We start from the raw sequence: 7,000 nt of genomic DNA, 5'->3' as shown, positions 1-7,000 counted from the left end.
AGTCCACTTTTGACAAAATCACATGTGAAATAAAAAAAGAAAAAGAAAAAACTCTCCTTGCTGAGTTCCTGCAAAAGATACTGTTTAACTTGTCAGATTGATTTTTTAATCAAAATTCGAAATAGTGGAATAAAAATTAAAAAGCTTAAAAGTCAAAGTTAATTAATGCATATCTTCAAATTTGCAACTGATTTACTTATAAGTAAAAAGATCCGCAAAGTATAATTGGTTTTCCACCTTGTATACTGAGAAATAGTATTTTGTACCTCTTAAATAATTCACAAGTTTGAATCCTAAGGCATATATATATAAATATATATGTGTGTGTGTATATGTGTGTGTATATATATATACTGTATTTATGCCTAATTATTCTGGCAGCAAAGGTCAAAAGGACAAAGTGGCCACAAGTTATAATGGGTTGGAGAATTTGGATGGAATGTAGATCTAAATTACTGTGTTACGTTACCTTGTTGAAATCTTATTGCTAAAATTTTGCACTGCTAGGCAGTAAACTAGAAGAGAAAAAAATAAATTGAGAAAGTGTTAATTTTTAAGCAAGTTTGACAAAGATTGAGTTTCATATGACAAATATTGTCAGCAAGACAGGATTCTGTCAGTGGAAGAAGTTTAAACATTAACAATTTCTGTCAGGCTGTTGACACAATCATGGCAGACATTTCCCAAGATGCCGAGATGACTGCTGGCATTTGTCAACAATCCTGTCATAGTGACAGCAATAAGACCATGTCTGGAAATGTGACAGTTTTGGCTTTGTGCTCCCCTGAGCAATAGCCCAGGTGTTCAGAGAAAGTGTGGGAAAACCCATATTTCTGCATTGTCATTCGAACACAGAAAACACAGGAGGAAAATGAGCTGTCACTCCAATTCCCATGATGCCTTGCTGCTTAGCATAACTCTACAGTGCGGCCCTGGGTCCACTGGTCCATATTCTGACAGATAATTAAGAAAGCAGCAGCTTTTTCTAGACGGCTCTTCCTCATGATTTGCATTTTAGCCAGAGGCGACCAGTTATAAAAAAAACATGATGGAAAGATGGTAAGAAGCCAATTAGATGGATGGATGGCTGACTGACAGCTCTCTGGTATTACAACTCCAGATTTCAGACTACATAGCCTGGCAGTTTCCTACAAGAACCAACTTTTTTGCAGGTTGGTAAAGCTGTTAAATGTGGGACTATATATAGCGCTATATAATTTTTGCAAAGTTGTACATTTTCCTGAAATAAGCATGTATTCTTTTCAATCAGGGTTTGCATTAAACAAGTTTCAACAATTTAATCACAACTTGCATCACTATATTTAGCAATATTAAAATTCTAGACAACTTGTAGGCACATTAGCTGTGCCAGTAGAGAAGTGATTAAAAAGCTGAGAACTACTTTGAGCCAGCAGAGATAAAGTGAGCTAATAATTACAATGTCTGTGCAGATATGCTTTGGAACTTTGAATTGTACATTGTTTACTTTTAAGCAAATAAAAACATAGACCATAAATTTCCCCTCCATCTTTAGATCTTGCACACATATATTTTGTTATTATCCCTGTTCAGAGTATAATATATGCTTGTGTGTCTGCTATTTTAGCTAATTTTGAAATTAAAAAAAAAATAAACTGTTAGAGTCAAGCTTCCAGTTTGGCCGTGATAGTCTATAGCTTCTAGCCAATAGGAGTCAACTCTTCACAATATTTTACAATTTGGAAGCTTCACCAATGTTTCCTGTGTACTGCATGCTGTGTGTGTGTGTGTTGTGTGTGTGTATATATATATACTTGTCAGATATATATATATTAATACATATATATCAGACACACACACAACACACACATTGTTAAAAGCAAACAATTTGCTATTAGTTTGGCGTGTTTTCATTTGTAGTTTGAAATAAGAGATTTTTCTTTCAAATTGTAAAGATACCTCAGATTTGATTTTGATCTTGAAATACGAAGGGTAGGCAATTATTTCACTATACATCGAAGTTCCAGTAAGGAATATTAACCCAAAGCAGAAAAGTGAGTGTATTTTCTTACTGTGGGTAATGAATCTTCTACAAACCGAGGATAATCATTAAACCAATGGCAGGTCTGAATGTTTTTAGTTGCTTAAAACTAAACAATATACATTTCAAAGTTCCATGTATATCGCTCAAACTACACTGATATCAAAATCCACAACACACATAAAGCGTGAGTGATAACCATTTCTTTTTGTTTTCTTTTTAAACTGTACTAATAATTGTCATTTTGCTCTGTTGAAATTAGATATGCTCAGTATACTAATAACAATTCTAAAAAAATTCTAACTGCACATACTTAAAAAGTTTAAACAATTACTCCTTTAAACAAGTTCAAAGGAGTAATTTTTCTCCCATAGACATAATATAATACAAGTAGAAATAGAAATCATCCTGAAGATTTTTTTAAATGATTTTTAAGGAAATTTGTTTTTTTCAATACCCAAAGCCCTTATACAATTTAAATACTTCTACTATTTAATATTTTACTTCTTTCCTCATTTTCTATTTTAAGGGGAGAAATGCTGAATATAAAGTTTCCCAGTAAAGAAATTCTTTAAATAAGGAAAGTTAAAAAGCTTTGAAACATTTGCCTCTATGGTTGGATATTTATGCTTGGAGTCTAGCTGTTTTGTTTTGTTTTTGTTTTTGTTTTTGTTTTTAATTTCCTCATGTCTTCTGCTTTCATCAACTCCTCATACTTTGTATTGAAATTTATTTCACTGTTGGATTATCTTATTTATTGCACAATGGCAATACATTATATTTTCACAAGGTCTTGAGGAAGTTGTGGGTTTTAAAAAAAATAATTAGAATTGAAATTTGAGGAACCATGTATTGTATACAGGTTTTAAAATAACAACTCTTTGCAAATTTTGTTTTGTTTCAAACTATGCATTAAAATACAATTTTTGTTTAAGGGACAATCTGAAGAGCAATATTTATTGAATTGAAATGAGTTCTGAAAATACATTTTGAGAGTATCACTATATCACTGTAGGTTAAAGAGACATGTTTCTAAATAAAAAACAAAGTGTGTCAGCATCAAAACAAAACTACATCTCACCACAAAACTCATGAGGTTGTGCCTGGAAAATGTAGTAAAATCCATTGGAGCCTATTGCTACCATCATTTTCGTATTACACTTTGCAATTTGAGTGACTGGAATTTGAACTTAAACAGTGAAGGGAAGCATATAGGCAAGTTTCTTACAAATTGTTTTTCTTCAGTGTATCTGTATTTCTAATGGAATATTTGGTTAAAGGTTTCCTTTCATAGTTTCAAAAGAGAATTATTTTTGAGACACATTATCAAAATGGCTAATATTCTCTTCAGTGCATTTTATACTGCAAATTAAAAACTTAAGTAAAAAACATTTAAGATGTGAATGTTAAAAAATGATGGAAAAGGTCATTTTCCTGAGGTTTTTTTTTTCTAGATAGTTTATAGAAATATAGCCTCACTTTATAATCCTATAAAAATCAAATTCTTCATTCAATATTTATAGGCACTTTCCATAAGCAATATAACAATTGACCTCAGACATCTTTTAATATCTTTTAAACCATGTCATCAAACAGTAATATTGTTTAAGGAACATTTAAAAATCATGTCATTAAGGAATAATGTTGTTTATGTTGAATTGCTCTTTAGCACCTCATACACTTTTCTAACTTTGTAAACACCCAAATGACCCTGCAAACCACCAGTCATAACACACTGGTGAAATATTTGCCTCCTTTACTTATTGGATATAGAGCAGTTTCCAGGAGCCAAGGGATTACATAAAATCTGCTCACTTTCGCTGATTTGGAATGAAGTCTGGCAGTTCATTTACATGTTATTTTGAGAGAGAGAAAAAAAGAGAGAGCAGAGAGTATTCAAGGGACAGAGACACTGAGAGAAAAAGAAATCAGCAACAACTCTTTGTTATACTATGTTCATAAATTGTGCAGAATTTCATTTAAATGAATAGTTTGAATTATGTAAGAAATCAACCAATAACAAGGTATAGATACAGAAACCACAAGCTTCCTAAAGACTGCAAATGTGTATTGATCCCAATAGTCAAACAAATCTTTCTCTCTTTCTCCCTACCCTCTGAGAGCCACTCTTAAATTTCATTTTAAGCACATTACTGCCTGTCTTGTGTAACAGCTATCTGTAAGCTTTTTAAAGGCAGGGGCTGAAGCTGCCTTTTTTTTTTTTTTTTCTGCTGCACCAACAATATAAACATCGTAGAGTCTCAAAAGTGATTGAATTTAATGTAGACTTTCACCTGGCTTTGCAGCCATTGGTTCTCATACCCGAGGCAGGTTAACAACCCAATTGACTAGTTAGTTTCGTGGGCCCAAGTTGTGACTCAGCCAGTCAGTTTTGCTATATTTCTCAAGCACAAGCCAAGCAAAGTTGAAGCACATGCCTTGGTTGCAAGATTGGATGAGCAATGATGCTCAAGACTGAAGGAGCGATCCATGTTCTAGTCATCATCATCACATCATTCGATTACTGTAATCTATCATCTGTCTAAGGCTGACCAATGTTAAGCATCTATACTATAGAGAATAGTTCTTATACCTATGACTTGCTAACTAGTTAATCGGTTAGTTTCAAGGCAATAGTGACTTCCATAAGGAAAACTATTCTGTGTCTGTAGATAAACATGGTAGAATATTGGTGATTTCTTACCATTTAACCCAATTTTATTGAGTTGATCCTTCAAACATCCTTGAGAAGTAAATATTTTAATCCTCATTTTGCAGATTTGATATCCAAGGAGTTACGTGACTTCTCTAGGTCTGATATGTAGTGTGTGGCAAAATAAAATTTGAACTGAAATCTTTCTGATTTTCAAACTTCTCCTTTCATTGTGCCTGACTTTCTTTAAAAATAATTAATATCATAATTGTTAGCATAAAAATAGGTTCCAGTTTTATTGTACACATTTCTGGAGAAAAAAACTTATAAATAAGAAATTAGTAGTACTGTGTACCTTTGTACATGAGTAGAAACTTCATTTATTTTAATTATGTTATTCTCATGTTCTCAATACAAAACAAAAATTTTCTTATCATCTACAGAGTTTTGACTTGCTAAATAGGTAAAAATATTTGGACAGTAATCTTGTTTATAAGTTTAATTTAGGGAGGTAGAAGAATAAATGTAAGAGAATAAAATCCTAAAGTCTTTACCTTTTTGGATCTCAGAACCTGCTAGAAAAAAACACAAATAATTCTAATACAATACTTGATACACACATTATAATGTCTTTGTGCTCAGTCTTGTTAAGTGATTACACTGACCAGGATATGAAAGAGAACACTTAAGGTAAGAAGAACAGCATGAGCCTGAAATATGAGTGAGAGTGTCAAATTATCACAAGCATCTAGAGCATAGAGTGAATGCTATGAGGGAGGCTTCTAGGGGGATGACTATGTTGAGAAATAATTCTGGAAAATCAGGCTGGGACAAAATAAAGGAGTCACTTTCTTACCAGACTAAGAAGCTTACACTTACTTCTAATGGGTTTTCATCTCTGAGTCTCACTAGGATGTGATCAGATTTGCGAATTGGGATAACTTTAAAAGCAAAATGGAGCAGGGATGCAAAGTAAAAAGTTTTGTGACAGAGAGACCAGTGTGGGGACTGCTTCAGTGACAGGGATGATGAGTAACTGAGCTAAGACTGTGACAGTGAATTATAGAGATGAAGTTTTTATTACGGCCAGCCCCGGTTGGTAGCATATCAAAAACACCTCAATTCTTTGCAATTTCCTGTAGTTTTCTAACACTGATAACAGCTTTACTTTCATTAGATTTAGGTCGTAAATCTGCTGGTAATTGCCCAATTTGATTGGTAAGCATAGTTCTCTGTCACCAGTGAAGAGCTGGAGCAGAAGTAGAAAATGTTTAAGTATTTTCTTTTTCTAGGGAAACAGTTCATTATATTAATATTAATTTTTTTATTTTTATTTTTTCAACAGAAGGTCATACATATGCTAGTTGAGGGTTCACAGCTAGCCCCTCACTACTCAAATTGTGGGTGTTATTGCCAGACTGCGGAGATGCACAAGAATTGACTTGAGAAGCAAGGAGATTATTCATGCTCCTGCACACTCTGTTATCTCTGGGAGCTCTTAATCAATGCAGGGTGAGAGCCAGTTAGCATGACTGTGGTTAGGGTAAACGGGCTGTTGAGGGAAAGATAAATTAAAATGTGATTACTATTCAAATTGGAATATAGAGAACATAATCCAAGATGGAAGAGAAGGAGAATAATAGAAATAAATAAAAATTTACCTACTGAATCACTTACTCTATTGAATCTAGTCCTTGAAATTCCAAAGACATTATAATATGCTTTGACTAAAGGGAACGATTTGGGTGATTTATACTCTATCTTTATTGGCTCTTGCAGATATGATGAAATATAAATTCTCACATGCTAGAAATGTCTACTAAATATACCTTGATATACAAATTAAATTCTCCTATAGGAAATTGTACTGTACTCAAAAATCTATACACAAATTAAAAAACTAAATTCTAAATAACAGTTGATGGTTCTGTGATTATGAAGAAAATAGATGGTGGGCCAAAATTCTAGTCATAAACACTAGAATTTAGGTTACAACTTTGGAGCTCATTAGGGCTTTAATAATGTGATTTACCTAAAAGATTTTGAAAATACTTTCTTAATATTTAAAAGCATGATTTCTTTATTTAATAATAATTTATTCTACAGCTAATTTGAAAAGGTGTTATAAGTGTGTTTACTTTGTCTTGTTCTTGAAGACATTGCTGCTAATGTAAAAGACCAGTGATTTAAATTCATGTATGTCTTAGTTGTATGAACCATTTTACTTTATTTTTCTTAGATTGTGCCTATAAACTTCTGTGTCTTGGTGAGCTTCATTTTTTCCTAAAAATGTTACCTACTATGTGTTTTTATTCCATATTTTTATC

At 32.6% G+C, this 7,000-nt stretch overlaps 1 long non-coding RNA gene across 1 annotated transcript; it reads left to right on the top strand.

Annotated features, from left to right (window-relative positions):
- The first annotated feature begins 915 nt into the window (after positions 1 to 915).
- On the top strand, positions 916 to 6,590 carry LOC100591562. Its single transcript, XR_180119.2, has 2 exons — positions 916 to 1,172; positions 6,019 to 6,590. It is a non-coding gene; the product is annotated as an uncharacterized LOC100591562 (long non-coding RNA).
- The last annotated feature ends 410 nt before the right edge of the window (positions 6,591 to 7,000 follow it).

The sequence above is a fragment of the Nomascus leucogenys genome, chromosome 22a (genome assembly GCF_006542625.1).
Source record: "Nomascus leucogenys isolate Asia chromosome 22a, Asia_NLE_v1, whole genome shotgun sequence".
Taxonomy (NCBI): domain Eukaryota; kingdom Metazoa; phylum Chordata; class Mammalia; order Primates; family Hylobatidae; genus Nomascus; species Nomascus leucogenys.
This window is presented reverse-complemented; position numbering and strand designations above follow the sequence as displayed.